This window comes from Melozone crissalis, unplaced genomic scaffold, assembly GCF_028551555.1.
Source record: "Melozone crissalis strain CALT ecotype California unplaced genomic scaffold, PUWL_Pcris_2 ptg000148l_1, whole genome shotgun sequence".
In the NCBI taxonomy this organism is placed as follows: Eukaryota; Metazoa; Chordata; class Aves; order Passeriformes; family Passerellidae; genus Melozone; species Melozone crissalis.
This window is the reverse complement of record NW_026535919.1, coordinates 134,694-154,914: the sequence shown is the minus strand read 5'-3', so window position 1 is coordinate 154,914 and position 20,221 is coordinate 134,694.

Here is a 20,221-nt window from a genome sequence, read left to right as displayed (position 1 = left end):
CCTCAGGTGCTCCCCGCAGACCTGCAGGAGCTCCTTGGGATCAGTGGCCCCGAGGCCGCTCAGGGCCCCCCTCAGCTGCTGCCGCGCCTCGGGCTGAGCCTCCGCGCTCGCCTCCAGCAGCGCCAGCGCCAGCCCTGGAATGTTCCAGAATGTTCCAATTCACCTCCTGAATTTTCCTCATCTTTTTTCCCATTTTTTTCCTTTTTTTTTCCATTTTCCCCTCCACTTTTCCCCAATTTTTTCCCTTTCCCCACTTTCCCCCCATTTTTTCCCTAATTTTTCCCTTTTTCCCCCTCATTTTTCCCCTTTTCCCCCCATTTTTTGCCCCTTTTCCCCTCATTTTTTCCCTTTTTCCCCCATTTTTTCCTCCTTTTTTCCCTCTTTTTGTCCATTTTCCCCCTTTTTTTCTCTCCTCCCCCTTTATTTCTTTTCCCCACTATTTTTTGTAATTTTCTCCTTTTTCTTCGAAATTTTTCCCTTTTTCTCCCAAATTTTCCTCCTTCTCCCTCCACTTTTTTCCCCAATCTTTTTCCCCCTTTTCCCCCCATTTTTCCCATTTTTTTTCCTTTTTTCTTTCCTCACTCTTTTACGTTTTTTACTCATTTTCTCTTTTTTCCCTCTTTTTTTTCAATTTTTTTGCTTTTTTTGCCCCACTTTTTTCCTCCCCTTTCCCCCTTTTTCTCACTTCCCCCCCTTTTTTCTCCTAATCTTCCCCTATTTTCCTGGTTTCTCCTCCACTTTCTTCCCCAATCCTTTTCCCATTTTTCCCCCCTTTTCTCCCTTCTTTCCCCCTCTTCCCCACATTTTTCCCTTTTCCCAATTTCCCCCCCCCTTTTTTCTCATGTTTTTTGCAATCTTTTCCCTTTTTTCCAACTTTTTTCCCTTCTTCTTCCATTTTCCCCCCATTTTTCCATTTTTTCAAATTTTTCCTTTTCCCGCCCTTTTTGCCAACCCTTTTTCCCCCTTTTTTCATTTTTTTCTCTTTTCCCCCTATTTTTTCCCTTTTCCACGCTCATTTTCCCTCTTCGTTTCCCATGTTTTCACATTTTTCCCAATTCCCCCCTTTACCCCATTTTATTCCCTTCCCTCATTTTTTCCTTTTTTCCCTTTTTCCCTCAATTTTTCTCCAATTTTTGCCCCTTTTTTCCCCATTTCCCCTTTCTCCCATTTGTCCTACTCCTTTCCTTTTCTCCCCCATTTTTCCCCTTTTTTCTTCCCTTTTCCCCCTTTTTTCCTTAATTTTTTCACCTTCTCTCAAATTTTTCCCCCTTTTTTCCCCTTTCCCCCTCATTTTTTCCCAACCCCTTTCCCATTTTTCTATTTTTCCCTCTTTTTTCCTTTTCCCCCTTTTTTCCCCTGTTTTCCCCAACACTTTTTCCAATTTTTTCCCTTTTCCCAACCATTTTTCCTTTTTTCCCAGTTTTCTCTTTCCTCCCCCTTTTTTCCCCATTTTTCCTTTTTCCCCCCACATTTTCCCATGGGAGAACTGGGCTGGAAATGTGGGAATTCCCAATTTTCATGGAAAAGCTGAGCTGGAAATTTGGGATTTTCCAATCCCTGCTGGAAAACCCGGCTGGAAATGTGGGAATTCCCAATTTTCCTGGCAAACCAGGGCAGGAAATTTGGGAATTCCCAATTTTCATTGGAAAATCAGGCTGGAAATGTGTGGGAAAAGTGGCTGTAATTCCAAATCCTGCGGGAGAACTTGGCTGGAAATCTGGGAAACCGGGCTGGAAATCTGGGAAAATTGGCCGGAAATTTGGGAAAAAATGGCTGGAATTTCCAATTTTCATAGAAAACCAGGGCTGGAAATGTGGGAATTCCCAATCCCTGCTGGAAAACCGGGCTGGAAATCTGGGAATTGCCAATTTTCATGGAAATACTGGGCTGGAAATCTGGGAAAACAAGGGCTGGAAATGTGGTAATTTCCAATTCGTGTGGGAAAACCCGGCTGGAAACGTGGGAATTCCCAATTTTCCTGGAAAACAGGGTTGGAAATTTGGGAATTCTCAATTCTGATTAAAAAGAGGTGCTGGAAATGTGGGAATTCCCAATCCCTGTGTGAAAACCTGGGATGGAAATTTGAGAAAACTGGCTGGAATTACCAATTCCTGTGGGAAAATCGGGCTGGAAATTCAGGAAAACTGGGCTGGAAATGTGGGAATTCCCAGTTTTCATTGGAAAATTGGAAATTCCACTGGGAATTCAACGAGAAGGGTCAGATCCCAGTGGGAATTCTGTGCTCCCAGTGGGAATTTTATAGGAATTATCTGCTCCAGGAGGGAATTCTCTGATCCCACTGGGAATTCTCTGATTCTGGTGGAAATTAATGGGAATTTTCTGATCCCAATGGGAATTCAGTGGGAATTCCCTCTTCCAGGTGGGAATTCTCAGATCCAGGCAGGAATTCTGCAGGAATTTTCTGCTCCGGGTGGGAATTTTCTGCTCCAGGAGGGAATTCTCTGATCCCAATGGGAATTCTCTGATCCTGGTGGAAATTCTCTGATCCCAATGGGAATTCAATGGGAATTCTCTGCTCCAGGTGGGAATTCCAGGCGGGAATTCTGTGGGAATTCTCTGATCCCACTGGGAATTAAAAGGGAATCTCTCATCCCAGTGGGAATTCTCTGCTCCAGGTGGAAATTCTCTAATCCAGGTGGGAATTCTGTGATCCTGGAGGGAATTCTGTGATCCCAGCAGGAATTTTCTGGTTCCAGATGGAAATTCTCTGGTTCCAGATGGGAATTCTGTGGGAATTCTCTGTTCCAGGTAGGAACTCTCTGATCGCAGCAGGAATTCTGTGATCCCAGTGGAAACTCTCTAATCCTGGCGGGAATTCTCTGCTCCAGGTTAAAAACTATCTTTAAGCTCCTTTATACTAAAGACCAGAGTTTGATTTCTCTGTGTTTTGCATTTTTTGGATTCTGCATTAAAAATATTCCTGCCACATATTATGTAAGTGGAAATACAACCTAACTAAGCCTGCCAGTTAGATGATCCCATTTTCAGCTGGTGACAGCTCAGCACTTACTGCAGCCCTCCAGCACACAGAAATCCATACCTCTGGACACTAGGCTACAGTCTGATCAGTCAATAAGAAATTGTATCAATAGACGCTCTCCCCCTTTGGCATTAGCAGCAAACTAATACATGGAGAGTCTGGCAGCTCAGGGGGAGCAGCTGTTTAGTTTAGGAACTCAAGTCTCCAAAATTGAGCTTAAAAACTCCAGTCTCCAAATTGAGTTTAAGAACTCAAGTCTCCAAAATGTCTCTGAGTGACACTGTCAGGCAAGAGGTTTTCAGTAGTCCAGTCTATCACAGCTGTCCTAAAGGAAATTAGGAATTTCCCGCAATAGCAAACCTCACAAGCACACTGGGGTTCCGAAGTCAAGCTCTTGAACGCTGAGAAATGCCAGACTTATCGAGTTGACAGTGTAAATTGAATTCTCTCCTTGCTGCACATGTCTACACATTGTGGCACAATTTTCATTACTCCTTGGATACTGTTTTTTTCCCAGGACATCACTCAGCCCCCCAGCTTAATGCAGAAAGGAGCTGAATTAATATTGCACCAACAGCCATAAAAATGGCATTTTCCACTTGCAGGTGCTTGGCTTTGCAACAAAGTTACATTCTTTTGACACAAATCTGAATAAAATTTGAATTATATAAAACCACAGATTTGAAGGAATAATACAAGAAGAATGGGATGAATTATTTATATATGACCAGCATCAATGTGATTAATAAAAACAGCAGGAGGTGTTAATATCTACATGGTTGAACATGCTTTACAAACACAAAGTCACCACTGTAATTTAGATATTTGAAAACATTTCACAAACCTACAACATTATTATTTGTGACCTTAAGCCTTCCAAGATAATCTGCAGAAGCTGCTGTATAAGATAATGAAGACCAAAACAGAAAGCTGGTACACAATAAAATGTGCTGATTATTATTCAATTTTAGAAAAATCTGAAAGGGGAAAATATCTATCCTTTTGTAAAAAGTGAGTGGATGTCTTTCTAAGATGCACTGGGGTCTTACTGTCATTAGTTTTACAAAAATATATGTATATAAAAGATGTAACTGAAAAAGAACCAGAAACTGACCCAAGAGAGACACTAACGTCACAAGCTCCAGCCCTATGGCATAGTCAGTCATCTGGAAAATTGAGGCTATATTTCGTTCACATTTTCATGCTTTTATTAGCAAAAATCCACTATAGCTAAAACAATCCAGGCTAAATTTGTTATTTCAGAATAAATGAGTTTTTTACACAATACTTGCTCGTTTATGCACAGCAGTGAGTCCAATGTTTTCCACAATTTACAAATCTCCTCTGAATTCAAACCCATATACCTGATGTCACATCAAAGGGGTAGTTCCTTTTGTCTCATTACTTTGCTATGATGCATCATGATGTTATTAACTGCACTACCATATTATAAAATCATGAAAATGTAAATAAAAAGGCTCTCGTTTGGAAAACAACTCCTCACCGTTCTGAGGACTAGTTCGGCAGCTCTAGGGAAAACGCCTCTCTGAATAAAATAATCCTCTTTCTGCTAGAAGGCCACACAAAGAGGTACGGTAGCCACAAACAGAACAGCTTTACAATTTGTAGCTTTACAATTATTTTTTGAACACTTAGACAGGAAACTATCACCCATGGGTAAAGTATTCTTGAATTAGAGATGAGAACAAAAGTCTTCCAGAAGGGATTCTTCTGAAAGAATGAAAGAGAGCTTTTCTTGTACCTTAAATAACATCTTACATAAACAAATAAACTGGCAGTTCATTTCCAAACTTAAATGAAGTCCAAGTAAAACTCTGGGGCTCTAAAGGAGACTGCAATAGAGGCCCTGGGCTGAAAAACAAAAGAGGAAAGGCAGCAGGGCTGGAAGTGTTTGAAAGATCACCTAGGAGCAAAGGCTTTCTCCTCCTATCCTGCTAGAGACCGTGACTATAGATTCAAACAGCTGGTACATGAAGGATGTAAGGACTAGATTAGCGTGCTACAGTAGAACTGGGTCCTTTATTGCCAGGGCAGGGAAGAAATGCACAGAAGAGGAGCCTCCAACCAAATCCTTAATGGAGCTTAGCCTTAAAAAATAATAAATTCATCACGTATACATGGTATGTAGAGACAGCTGGAAAACTGCCAGCCTATTTTCCAGACTATTCCAATTGGAGTTGTCCTATGTTTTGGATTTGTGCAAAACACAGGGTTAACAAGAGAGAGACGTTTTTGTTATTGCTGATCAGAGCTTACACAGAGTCTATCAGCTATCCTGATCCCTGCATCTTTCCAAGAATTTTCTCATGAGAGTCTGCTTCACTGGAACGGCTGCTTGGAAGTAGCCATCACTCCAAATGTCCTTCACCTTCTCCTTCTTCTCCCCCCTTGTTTTGCTGAGCATGATGCCTTGTGGCCAGGAATATCCCTTTGGTGGGTTTGGGTCACCAAACTGTCTTTAAACAAACACTTTAAAAAGCATCACCATAACTGAAGAAATAATAACTGAAGAAAACCATGAAACTGGCAATCTGGCTTTAAAAGAAACCCAAAAAACATGAGTAGTTAAGAAACAAAAAGACAAGATTCTGAAGAGACACGTGTCTTGTAGATGATCACACAGAGACAGTGAAACACATGAAAGCTGGCTGTAAATATTACAACAAGACCTTGATCATAATTCTTATAAATTCTGAGAATTCTCCTTATAAAATCAACTTCTCAACAGGAAGTGTTTGAAGGGGTTATGACAACTTTTTTAAAGTATTAATATAGGTTTAGTAACAATCCTTATTTATCAGTATCACCTATAAAATCCAAAAATAACAAAGGTTACAAACTCAATACCAACAAAACTCTGGACCACTGGAGAATCAGCTGGTGACCCCACAGATAGGATTTGACTTATATTTCTCAAATGCTCTGTCTTCAGAGACATTTCAGGCAATTGAATCATTACTAATACTTCTATCCTTCTACGGTGGTTTCCCTCCCTGAGAGGCATTTTTCACAATAGAAGATTTCCATCTACCTCATATTTGGAATACCACTGATTTGCACTGGTTTCCCCTTTTTTCTGTATCTTGGGAAAAAGCCTGTGTGCTTCCTCACTTTACACTGATTTTGGACAGCTTTTTCACGTGTCCATCTTTTGCATCTGAAGCCTGATCATCTGGTAAATGCTGTTTCCGTCACTCCTGTGGGACCGGGCTGTTGAAGAGTTCGGTGCGCCTCACACAACATGCGCTGCACCCGCGAAAAATCTCCCGCTGGAGATTCTGATGGAGGCTGAAACTGTGTGCCGGCTGCCGGGGCTGGCTGCGTGCCCGCTGCCGCGGGACCGGAGCAGGGCCGGTCCCTCGGGCTCCCTCTGCACCCAGACCGCGCCCGGTCTCTGCCGGTGCCCTCACGGGAGTGCGGATGCCCCCGCCCCGACCGCGCCTCCCCGGCGCTTCTCTCGGCGCAGGCGCGGTCTGGGGAACGCCCCCTGTGCCCGTGACCGACACCGGCGCTGCCCCGCTCCCCGCTCGGCCGCGTCCGAGCCGCGTCTGCGCACTGGGAAAAACCCGCCCCGCTCCGGCTGCCGGGTTTGTGCGTCATCAGCGGGCGCCTGCCGCGCTCCGTGGCGGTCGCAGGGACGCTGCAGCCGTCCCGTCCCGTCCGCCTCAGTCCCGCCCGGCGCGGCTGCCGCGGCCCGTGCGCGTTCCCCGGGTGCCGCCGCCATCGCAGCCGCGCGGGTTCTGCCCTTCGCGCGCGGCTTTGGCACCCCCTGCGCGAAACCGCCGCCGCCGCCGCCGCCATCGCGCATGCGCCCGCCGCTGCCGCCAGCCCCGCGCCTCCCGCTCCCGCGCTCCGCCCGGCCCGGGCCCGCTCGGCGCTGCCCCCGCAGCCGCCGGCCGTGCCCCGCACGCTGCCGACCGCCCGCTGCTGCGATCGCGGGCACCGCCGTGCGCGTTATAGCCTCCGCCGCTGCTGTGCCTGCGACTGCCCCGCTGCCCCCGTGGGCCCCCGCCGGCCTCCGCAGCCCCCACGGCCGCCGCTGCGGCCCCCCCGGGCTGCTCCCGGCCGGCGCCGCCGTGGCACGGGTTCGCCAGTCGCCGAGAAGCGGCTCTGCCCCGGGTTCCCCGACCCTCTCCGCCCTCCTCTCCCTGAGAGTTCTGGGCGTTCTGGGGACCCATGGGACCCTGGGCACTCTGGAGATGATGCCAGTTCCTCCCACACCTGTTTGCTAGGGATTACCATTACCCCTCCCTGGTCGGTAAGGGCAACTGCCGCCTGCTGATGGCAGGATGACTTCCCCCATCCTCGAGAGAATACTGCTGCCTGCTGATAGCTGGCAGCCCCCGCGGAATTCCACGAAATTGCCTCTCACATTACCCTTGCTGGGGATAAAGGCCTCAAGGCCGTTTATCTTTTTTCAGAGATTTTCACAGGGTGTGTGGCTGCCACGCCCTGTAGGGCTGACAAGATGCTGGGTTGTTCCTGGGAGCATGTCTCCCCCCATGTTCTCAGTTTTGACTTTTCTTACCAAAGGCTGAATCGGTCGGTCCAGAGTTTGCCCTGGTCACCGTCCAGAAGCTCGCAGGTGAGGGTTTCCAGGAGCGCTTCTGGTCCTCCTCTTTCCGGGTCGAGCTTGAAATGGATCTTCTCAGCAGAGGTCGAGATGCTCTTTCTGGATTTTTCCCTTGAGAGTGCCTGTTTCCTTTCCTTCTCGGGCTGGCTTTCAGCAGCTGATGGCTGTGGCGTGGCTGCTTGCCAAGAGCCCACCTGGGTGCCCTCTTGGAGCCCACCAGGGATGCCAATGTCTCAGGATCTCTTGCTGCTCAGAGTGACCCCAAGAAAAGTTCAAAGTCTCTTTTCCCAGCCCGGCGCTTGAAGAAGGAGTCCGGGTTCTTAATTTCTCAGTCTCCAGGTTCTTTATTTTATCTTATCTATAAAAAATTTTCTCCTGCCCTGCCAAGGTCAGCTCAGCAGGACAGTCCAGGCACTCTGCCTGCCCCCAGGGCGCTGTTATGTCTTTATACTAAAAACTACGTGTACAATGTTTACAATTACTTTCCAATACCTATCACCTATGTTAGACAGTGACCTTCTACTCTAAACCAATCAGTAAGTGCCAACATCACAGCAGAAGATGGAGGCCAAGAAGAAGAAGGAGAAAGGCTGGACACACCCAGTTCCCTCCATCTTGCCTCCTGTACCCTCATACCAAAAACCCCAAAATCTACTTTTCCACCCCTTCACTAATATTCTACCTAAACTGTTGTGGCCTGCTGATCTTCATATAAGGTTTGTAATTTGCTCTACGGGTCATAATCAAATCCACCGGTGTTTTGGGCTCCGTGCCAGGGCTTCTGAGCCCCCTGGCAGGGGTCCTGGCCATCCTGGACTGCCAGAGGGATGTTCTGGGTTCCCACAGGTCTCTTCTTTGGTGTTCTACTGGTTGGTTTTTTGTTTCCTCTCCTGGTTGTGCTGGGAAAAAGCCCCTGCTGGGACATCTCTGCACCCTGGCATCCTGGGCATCTGCACAGGGATGGGCAATGTAACAAAGGACTGGCTGGAGGCCTTTGGAAATGGGAATTTATGGACAGGTGGCATTGCTCAATCTGACTGCACTGGGCCCTCATGCAGGACAGAGCTCTGGATCTCCTTCCCTTGTCAGGGTTCAGTTTCCAGGTAGTGTGGGCAAGGACTGGCACTCACCTGCACAGAAAGGCTTCTGCCTTTTGTCCCTGTAGCTAAGCCCAGGGCAAGATTCCTCCTTTAGTGCTCAAAGAAAGGAAAGGAAATCCCAGAAGGGATGTGCTGTGTCTTTGAAACCATTACCAACTCTGAGGAACACCCCTGCTAGAGTAGAACATGTCCCTGTCAAAGGAGGTCACCCCTCTGACCAAACTGATGCCAGCCCAAAGGCCAGGCCTTCTGCTGGGCTCTGGAAGGGGTTCTGCAGGCAACGTGCTCAGGGGAGAGATCTCCACTGGCCTCACTTCTCCCAGGGATAACACATCCCATCCCATCCCATCCCATCCCATCCCAAGGGTTCCCAGGATGGCCACAGACACAAGCAGTGGGATCCAGCACACTTACTTAGCTCTTTGAATAGCGCTTCTACACCTTTCTGAGCCAGACAGCCAGCAGCCACAGACACTGGACATCAGGTGCACATGAAAATAAAATCAAAGACAGGATATTTAACAAGGACCTTTCCCCAAGGAACTGCAGGACTGCACTGAGCAGGTTCTGGGGCAGAACACATCCCACAGCTGGCCCAGGAGCCCCATGCAGTGCTGGGGGTCCCTGACCCTCGGGCCCACTGAGGCTCTCCTGGGCCAGGGAGCTGCCTCAGCTGCCACAGCACTCAGGCACCACACAGGTGCCCCAGTCCCACCAGAGCACAGCCACCCACGAGAGGGTGAGACCCTTCTGCCTCACACCAGGAGTGGAGAGGAACCTCCCAGGCCCCTTCACTGTCCCTTGGCACATTCATTTCAGCCTGACCCTCAAAGCCCTGCTCAGCAACAGCCCCCGCTAGAGTAGAACATGTCCCTGTCAAAGGAGGTCACCCCTCTGACCAAACTGATGCCAGCCCAAAGGCCAGGCCTTCTGCTGGGCTCTGGAAGGGGTTCTGCAGGCAACGTGCTCAGGGGAGAGATCTCCACTGGCCTCACTTCTCTCAGGGTTAACACATCCCATCCAAGGTTCCCAAGGACGGGCACAGGCAAGAGCAATGGGAGCCATGAGTCCACACTTACTTATGGACTCAAATTGGCCTCCTTGGTCTTGCTGCCATGAACTCCCTTTTTTTGTGGCCATTAGGTTCACCTGAAAAGAAAAAGAAAAATGAACAAGAGGAAGCTTCACTATGATATTTCCCCTTAGGTTTTAAAAAATGCATTTAAGAGCTCTTTTGTGACACATATATCCCTGTCATGGTTTGACCCGGAAACAGGATTTCTGGGATGTTGTGTGGATGGGGCCAATGAGTGCTCAGATTTGAATATTGCCATCTGGCCTAACCACTGGGCACTGGGATCCACCTCCGAGAGCACAGGGTAAAAGCAGGGCTCTCCCCCGGCAGCTCCTCTTTGGATTTCGGGAGGTGAAGGAGTTTGGGTCTCTCCCCCGGCCCAGTTGCTGGCTGGGCGGGGGGAGGGGAAAAGCCGTGCGGCCTGGCCCGGGAGAGGTAGGCCTGGCCCCCCCCAAGGGTGGAAGGAAGAAGTAAAGAAATGCCGGGAAGCAAGGGGCAGCCTGTTCCCCCCCTTGGAGACAGACAGAGAGACAGAGGGGGCAGCCTGTGTTTGTGTGCCGTCACGTCACCTTGAAAGCAGTAAACATGTGACATGTGCTGGCAGCAGGCAGCCCGGCTGAGGAGATGGGGGGGGTGCAGCCAGGAGTCCAGCCGCTTGGAGGAGTTTTTCACCCTTTTTTTTTTTTTGGACAATGAAAACTTCACAGAACATTACCCCTTCCTAGACGAGAGATAAGAGTGGAGGAGGACGAAGGAAATGAGCGAGTGATGAAGGTCTGGACCAGAGAGAGAGAGAGAGAGTGAGAGATGTTGGAAAGATGGAGAAGAGGGAGTGGCATTTTATGCTGGACTCTTTTGTGTAGCCATGGACACAGCCATGTTTCCGTGTAATACAGAGACCGAGTCCAGGGGGAAAAATGTCCCAGAGCCAAAGAAGATTCAGTGTGGGCACCCCTCAGCCCCAGGGGGTATATAAAATATGGGGGGGACAGATGTCCCAGAGGTGAGAGATTGAGCTTTTCTGGCACTGGACACAGCCTCCTTAAAAGGACAACCCTGGAAGCAGCCCTGATTCTGGTCCGGTGGTGAGAGCACCGGAACAAGGACGGAAAAGGCCACCATGACACATGGAAGGACTCCCTCTCCTCTTGAGGAACTGAAGTTGAGCATTCTAAAGGGTGGTGCTGGACCCAGAATTGATTTTGGATTGTATTGTATTGGGAATTTGGGGGGAGGAGGAGGAGGAGAGTGTTTTTGTGAGGTTTTCATTTTCCTTGTGTTTTTTTTCCCCTTCCTTTTGTGTGTAGTTTAGTAATTGTTTTTGTAGTTTAGTTAATAAACTTTTCTTCTTTTTCAAGTGAGAGCCTGCTTTGTTTATTCCTGGTCAAAATCTCACAGCAGACACCAGAGAAGGTGTATTTATGGGGGCTCTGGCTTTGCCAGGCCAAAACCATAACAATCCCTCAAAATATACTACTCAAACCTCTGATCTCTTCAGGGTTTCTTAATTTAGTGATTTTCCTTTCCATCACTGTCCAAACAGAATACAGCTCTTTCCAAGATATTCAGTCCTTACTTCTGGTCTCCCGTATCATTTTCTCTACGTTCGCTCTGCAATGCAAGGGAAAAGAGGGGCAAAATCTCTGTGGTTACAACATCTCAGCACTAGAGAAGATAAGGCAGTTGATGAGATGTTCTGTTGCACTCCCAGCTGGTCCCTAACCCATCTTGTCTGCCCTGGAGCTCTGAGAATTCTCACAGACACACACTTCATCTTCCTTGGTAAAAATTAAGACCTTCTGCTTTTGCAGAGCGCAGAACCTCGTGTTCAACCCCAGTCATATTTTCCTCAGAGGCAAGGGACCATTTTCCATTCCTTCAGACTCAAATCCCGGAGGTTATCTTGACCAGCTATGAAGAAATCTATGGTGAAAGGACAAGTGACCTTGGCTGGAGTCGACGCAGGAGGTGTCCTGACCAGAGAGTAATTACCACTCATTCCGTGATGCAGAAGGCATGAAAGACACTTTATTATTTGTGTATAGTATTAAGAAATATACAGTTCCTATAGGAACAGTAGTGGACCTAAGACCTGATTGGTCTTAAGGGGAAAACCTCTCACACTAGTGATGCATTATGATTAGTACACTCTAGCAAACCATTTTTATAAACAACGGTTATAGAAAGAGAGATAATAATTGTTTGATTTTTTTTTTCTAGGATTGTTAGGTTCAGTTTGTGAGAAATTGTCTCTGTTCATTCTTTGACTGAACTGAGAATATTTACAGGCTGGCTGCCAAATATCCATCAAACTTCTCTCACTCCCCCTCCTCAACTGGATAGGAGGAAAAAATACAACTGAAGAGCTCACACAAAGCCTGGGACATCCCTCTCCAGCTGCCACCATGGGCAAACCAGACTTGACTTAGGGACGATTGCTTTGCTTTCTCAGCAATTCCCAATAGAGCAGCAAGCCGGGTAACAAAGACAAAACTGAAACCACCTCACTCCCACTCTCCCCTCTCCTGGCTGTGAACACACCTGGCGCAGGTGGCTGGGGCAGCTGCAGTGCCTGATGCAAGCTGAGCTCCAGGTGGGAGCCCGAGACAGGAGCTCGTGAATGGCCAACAGAGCCCAACAAAGGGCGCCAAGAGTGGTGGCACCGCTGGGGAAGGGGCACTGAGAGACCCAGCAGGAGCTGAGGGCCCGGGAGGAAGAGCCAGACTCGAGCCTCGGGCATGCAGACTGAGGGGATAAAACTGAGGGGCTTGGAGGAACAGCTCAGGCTGTTGGAGGAACAGCTCAGGCTATTCCTGTGTCACTGCACTGGGATTAAATGGCTTTATGGAATCACACAGCCGAGACTGCTCTGGGAAACCTGGGCTGGAACCAGGGAGGACACAGGGGCTGGGTGTGGGGAGTCCAGCAGGGCCCACTGGGGCACTGCAGCCCCTGCTGTGGAGGGGCTCCTCCCAACACTGAACACCTCTGGTGGCTGGAGTGTGACGGCCAGAGAGCCTTGGGAAGGGTCAGACTGGGAAGTTTCCCACATATCCTCTTCTGCACAGCTGGCTGCAGAAAGCAGGGCCCTGCTGACCCTTCCAACAAAGCCGCCTGTCCCTTCTGAGCACATCCATCAGAGCAGCAGGGACGAGGTGAAGGCAGAAACAGGGACTGCTCAGGAGTGAGGAAAGGTCTGCTCAGGGCACAGCTCGCTGCTGTGCTCTGCTCTCCCTCTCCTTGCACTCCATTTCCCGGGGCTGTCTGCTCCTTGGGACTTTCTGTTTGCTTTGGCCACGTTCCAGAGAAGGAGGAGGACCTGGACTGAATTAAGGGGCCCCTTGCCAAAAGCTGCTGCATGTCCAGAAAGCTTTCCTGGTGTTCAAGGAGAGGATAGACCCAGGTGAGGAAAAGAGGGGAGGATTAGAAATAGAGAAATGCCGGCAGGGACCCAAGAGAAGTCACAGCCCCAGGGCCCATGGCTGTCCCACGGCTCTAACTGAAGGCATCAGACAGGAAATGCCAGGGGTGATTTCCCGGGAATGACCGTGAGTGACCCTGAGTGACCCTGAGTGACCGTGAGTGACCCTGAGTGACCACTGAGTGACCACTGAGTGACCCTGAGTGACCCTGAGTGACCACTGAGTGACCCTGAGTGACCCTGAGTGACCACTGAGTGACCACTGAGTGACCACTGAGTGACCACTGAGTGACCCTGAGTGACCCTGAGTGACCACTGAGTGACCACTGAGTGACCCTGAGTGACCACTGAGTGACCGTGAGTGACCGGGAGTGACCCTGAGTGACCACTGAGTGACCACTGAGTGACCCTGAGTGACCCTGAGTGACCCTGAGTGACCACTGAGTGACCACTGAGTGACCGCGAGTGACCGTGAGTGACCACTGAGTGACCACTGAGTGACCCTGAGGGACCACTGAGTGACCCTGAGTGACCCTGAGTGACCACTGAGTGACCACTGAGTGACACTGAGTGACCACTGAGTGACCGTGAGTGACCGTGAGTGACCCTGAGTGACCGTGAGTGACCCTGAGTGACCACTGAGTGACCACTGAGTGACCCTGAGTGACCCTGAGTGACCACTGAGTGACCGTGAGTGACCGGGAGTGACCCTGAGTGACCACTGAGTGACCGTGAGTGACCACTGAGTGACCACTGAGTGACCACTGAGTGACCCTGAGTGACCACTGAGTGACCGTGAGTGACCGTGAGTGACCCTGAGTGACCCTGAGTGACCGTGAGTGACCCTGAGTGACCACTGAGTGACCACTGAGTGACCCTGAGTGACCCTGAGTGACCACTGAGTGACCACTGAGTGACCCTGAGTGACCACTGAGTGACCGTGAGTGACCGGGAGTGACCCTGAGTGACCACTGAGTGACCACTGAGTGACCCTGAGTGACCCTGAGTGACCACTGAGTGACCGTGAGTGACCGGGAGTGACCCTGAGTGACCACTGAGTGACCACTGAGTGACCCTGAGTGACCCTGAGTGACCACTGAGTGACCACTGAGTGACCCTGAGTGACCACTGAGTGACCACTGAGTGACCCTGAGTGACCCTGAGTGACCCTGAGTGACCACTGAGTGACCACTGAGTGACCGCGAGTGACCGTGAGTGACCACTGAGTCACCACTGAGTGACCCTGAGGGACCACTGAGTGACCCTGAGTGACCCTGAGTGACCACTGAGTGACCACTGAGTGACCCTGAGTGACCCTGAGTGACCACTGAGTGACCGTGAGTGACCCTGAGTGACCCTGAGTAACCACTGAGTGACCCTGAGTGACCCTGAGTGACCACTGAGTGACCACTGAGTGACCCCTGAGTGACCCTGAGTGACCACTGAGTGACCACTGAGTGACCACTGAGTGACCCTGAGTGACCGTGAGTGACCACTGAGTGACCCTGAGTGACCGTGAGTGACCACTGAGTGACCACTGAGTGACCACTGAGTGACCCTGAGTGACCACTGAGTGACCACTGAGTGACCCTGAGTGACCCTGAGTGACCACTGAGTGACCACTGAGTGACCCCGAGTGACCGTGAGTGACCCTGAGTGACCCTGAGTGACCGTGAGTGACCACTGAGTGACCACTGAGTGACCACTGAGTGACCCTGAGTGACCCTGAGTGACCACTGAGTGACCCTGAGTGACCACTGAGTGACCACTGAGTGACCGTGAGTGACCACTGAGTGACCGTGAGTGACCGTGAGTGACCCTGAGTGACCACTGAGTGACCCTGAGTGACCACTGAGTGACCCTGAGTGACCGTGAGTGACCCTGAGTGACCACTGAGTGACCACTGAGTGACCATGAGTGACCGTGAGTGACCGTGAGTGACCCTGAGTGACCCTGAGTGACCCCTGAGTGACCACTGAGTGACCCTGAGTGACCCTGAGTGACCCCTGAGTGACCCTGAGTGACCCTGAGTGACCCTGAGTGACCGTGAGTGACCACTGAGTGACCACTGAGTGACCACTGAGTGACCCTGAGTGACCCTGAGTGACCCCTGAGTGACCACTGAGTGACCCTGAGTGACCGCGAGTGACCCTGAGTGACCACTGAGTGACCACTGAGTGACCGTGAGTGACCGTGAGTGACCACTGAGTGACCGTGAGTGACCGTGAGTGACCGTGAGTGACCACTGAGTGACCACTGAGTGACCCTGAGTGACTCTGAGTGACCCTGAGTGACCGTGAGTGACCCTGAGTGACCACTGAGTGACCCTGAGTGACCCTGAGTGACCCTGAGGGACCACTGAGTGACCCTGAGTGACCCTGAGTGACCACTGAGTGACCACTGAGTGACCCTGAGTGACCCTGAGTGACCGTGAGTGACCCTGAGTGACCCTGAGTGACCACTGAGTGACCACTGAGTGACCCTGAGTGACCGTGAGTGACCACTGAGTGACCCTGAGTAACCACTGAGTGACCCTGAGTGACCCTGAGTGACCACTGAGTGACCACTGAGTGACCCCGAGTGACCGTGAGTGACCCTGAGTGACCACTAAGTGACCCTGAGTGACCCTGAGTGACCGTGAGTGACCACTGAGTGACCCTGAGTGACCACTGAGTGACCTTGAGTGACCGTGAGTGACACTGAGTGACCACTGAGTGACCCTGAGTGACCACTGAGTGACCGCGAGTGACCGTGAGTGACCACTGAGTGACCACTGAGTGACCCTGAGGGACCACAGAGTGACCCTGAGTGACCCTGAGTGACCACTGAGTGACCGTGAGTGACCGTGACCGTGAGTGACCACTGAGTGACCACTGAGTGACCCTGAGTGACCGTGAGTGACCCTGAGTGACCACTGAGTGACCCAGAGTGACCCTGAGTGACCGTGAGTGACCCTGAGTAACCGTGAGTGACCGTGAGTGACCGTGAGTGACCACTGAGTGACCACTGAGTGACCGTGAGTGACCGTGAGTGACCCTGAGTGACCACTGAGTGACCACTGAGTGACCCTGAGTGACCCTGAGTGACCCCTGAGTGACCATGAGTGACCCTGAGTGACCACTGAGTGACCCTGAGTGACCGTGAGTGACCGTGAGTGACCGTGAGTGACCACTGAGTGACCCTGAGTGACCCTGAGTGACCACTGAGTGACCGTGAGTGACCACTGACTGACCCTGAGGGACCACTGAGTGACCACTGAGTGACCACTGAGTGACCCTGAGTGACCCTGAGTGACCCTGAGTGACCACTGAGTGACCCTGAGTGACTGTGAGTGACCGTGAGTGACCACTGAGTGACCGTGAGTGACCCTGAGTGACCCTGAGTGACCACTGAGTTACACTGAGTGACCCTGAGTGACCACTGAGTGACCACTGAGTGACCCTGAGTGACCGTGAGTGACCGTGAGTGACCGTGAGTGACCCCTGAGTGACCACTGAGTGACCGTGAGTGACCCTGAGTGACCCTGAGTGACCCTGAGTGACCGTGAGTGACCACTGAGTGACCACTGAGTGACCCTGAGTGACCCTGAGTGACCACTGAGTGACCATGAGTGACCCTGAGTGACCACTGAGTGACCATGAGTGACCACTGAGTGACCGTGAGTGACCCTGAGTGACCCTGAGTGACCACTGAGTGTCCCTGAGTGACCCAGAGTGACCACTGAGTGACCCTGAGTGACCGTGAGTGACCGTGAGTCACCACTGAGTGACCCTGAGTGACCACTGAGTGACCACTGAGTGACCACTGAGTGACCGTGAGTGACCGTGAGTGACCACTGAGTGACCCTGAGTGACCCTGAGTGACCACTGAGTGACCGTGAGTGACCACTGAGTGACCCTGAGTGACCCTGAGTGACCACTGAGTCACCGTAAGTGACCGTGAGTGACCCTGAGTGACCACTGAGTGACCACTGAGTGACCGTGAGTGACCACTGAGTGACCACTGAGTGACCGTGAGTGACCGTGAGTGACCCTGAGTGACCACTGAGTGACCACTGAGTGACCGTGAGTGACCCTGAGTGACCACTGAGTGACCACTGAGTGACCACTGAGTGACCGTGAGTGTCCCTGAGTGACCCTGAGTGACCCTGAGTGACCACTGAGTGACCGTGAGTGACCGTGAGTGACCCTGAGTGACCACTGAGTGACCACTGAGTGACCCTGAGTCACCACTGAGTGACCACTGAGTGACCCTGAGTGACCCCTGAGTGACCCTGAGTGACCCTGAGTGACCACTGAGTGACCACTGAGTGACCCTGAGTGACCCTGAGTGACCACTGAGTGACCGTGAGTGACCCTGAGTGACAACCGAGTGACCCTGAGTGACCGTGAGTGACCCTGAGTGACCCTGAGTGACCCCTGAGTGACCCTGAGTGACCCTGAGTGACCACTGAGTGACCACTGAGTGACCCTGAGTGACCACTGAGTGACCACTGAGTGACCGTGAGTGACCCTGAGTGACAACCGAGTGACCCTGAGTGACCGTGAGTGACCCTGAGTGACCCTGAGTGACCACTGAGTGACCCTGAGTGACCGTGAGTGACCGTGAGTGACCCTGAGTGACCCTGAGTGACCACTGAGTGACCACTGAGTGACCCTGAGTGACCCTGAGTGACCCTGAGTGACCACTGAGTGACCACTGAGAGACCCTGAGTGACCCAGAGTGACCCAGAGTGACCCTGAGTGACCCTGAGTGACCACTGAGTGACCCAGAGTGACCCAGAGTGACCGTGAGTGACCACTGAGTGACCACTGAGTGACCACTGAGTGACCCTGAGTGACCCTGAGTGACCCAGAGTGACCGTGAGTGACCGTGAGTGACCGTGACCGTGAGTGACCACTGAGTGACCCTGAGTGACCCTGAGTGACAACTGAGTGACCGTGAGTGACCCCTGAGTGACCACTGAGTGACCGTGAGTGACCGTCAGTGACCACTGAGTGACCACTGAGTGACCCTGAGTGACCCCTGAGTGACGCTGAGTGACCCTGAGTGACCACTGAGTGACCCTGAGTGACCGTGAGTGACCCTGAGTGACCCTGAGTGACCCTGAGTGACCACTGAGTGACCACTGAGTGACCCTGAGTGACCCTGAGTGACCACTGAGTGACCACTGAGAGACCCTGAGTGACCCTGAGTGACCCTGAGTGACCCAGAGTGACCGTGAGTGACCGTGAGTGACCCCTGAGTGACCCTGAGTGACAACTGAGTGACCGTGAGTGATCCCTGAGTGACCACTGAGTGACCGTGAGTGACCGTCAGTGACCACTGAGTGACCACTGAGTGACCGTGAGTGACCCTGAGGGACCCCTGAGTGACCACTGAGTGACCACTGAGTGACCACTGAGTGACCGTGAGTGACCCTGAGTGACCCTGAGTGACCCGGAGTGACCACTGAGTGACCACTGAGTGACCGCTGAGTGACCGTGAGTGACCCTGAGTGACCCTGAGTGACCACTGAGTGACCCTGAGTGACCGTGAGTGACCGTGAGTGACCCTGAGTGACCCTGAGTGACCACTGAGTGACCACTGAGTGACCACTGAGAGACCCTGAGTGACCCAGAGTGACCCAGAGTGACCCTGAGTGACCCTGAGTGACCCTGAGTGACCACTGAGTGACCCAGAGTGATCCAGAGTGACCGTGAGTGACCACTGAGTGACCACTGAGTGACCACTGAGTGACCCTGAGTGACCCTGAGTGACCCAGAGTGACCGTGAGTGACCGTGACTTACCACTGAGTGACCACTGAGTGACCCTGAGTGACCCTGAGTGACCACTGAGTGACCACTGAGTGACCCTGAGTGACCGTGAGTGACCGTGAGTGACCGTGAGTGACCCCTGAGTGACCCTGAGTGACCCTGAGTGACCACTGAGTGACCGTGAGTGACCACTGAGTGACCCTGAGTGACCACTGAGTGACCACTGAGTGACCCTGAGTGACCGTGAGTGACCCTGAGTGACCACTGAGTGACCGTGAGTGACCGTGAGTGACCGTGAGTGACCCTGAGTGACCCTGAGTGACCACTGAGTGACCCTGAGTGACCCTGAGTGACCACTGAGTGACCACTGAGAGACCCTGAGTGACCCAGAGTGACCCAGAGTGACCCTGAGTGACCCTGAGTGACCCTGAGTGACCACTGAGTGACCCAGAGTGACCCAGAGTGACCGTGAGTGACCACTGAGTGACCACTGAGTGACCACTGAGTGACCCTGAGTGACCCTGAGTGACCCAGAGTGACCGTGAGTGACCGTGAGTGACCACTGAGTGACCACTGAGTGACCCTGAGTGACCCTGAGTGACAACTGAGTGACCGTGAGTGACCCCTGAGTGACCACTGAGTGACCGTGAGTGACCGTGAGTGACCGTGAGTGACCCTGAGTGACCACTGAGTGACCACTGAGTGACCCTGAGTGACCGTGAGTGACACTGAGTGACCACTGAGTGACCCTGAGTGACCCTGAGTGACCACTGAGTGACCACTGAGAGACCCTGAGTGACCCAGAGTGACCCAGAGTGACCCTGAGTGACCCTGAGTGACACTGAGTGACCACTGAGTGACCCAGAGTGACCCAGAGTGACCGTGAGTGACCACTGAGTGACCACTGAGTGACCGTGAGTGACCACTTAGTGACCGTGAGTGACCCTGAGTGACCGTGAGTGACCCTGAGTCACCACTGAGTGACCACTTAGTGACCCTGAGTGACCCCTGAGTGACCCTGAGTGACCCTGAGTGACCACTGAGTGACCCTGAGTGACCGTGAGTGACCCTGAGTGACCCTGAGTGACCACTGAGTGACCACTGAGTGACCCTGAGTGACCCTGAGTGACCACTGAGTGACCACTGAGAGACCCTGAGTGACCCAGAGTGACCCAGAGTGACCCTGAGTGACCCTGAGTGACCCTGAGTGACCACTGAGTGACCCAGAGTGACCCAGAGTGACCGTGAGTGACCACTGAGTGACCACTGAGTG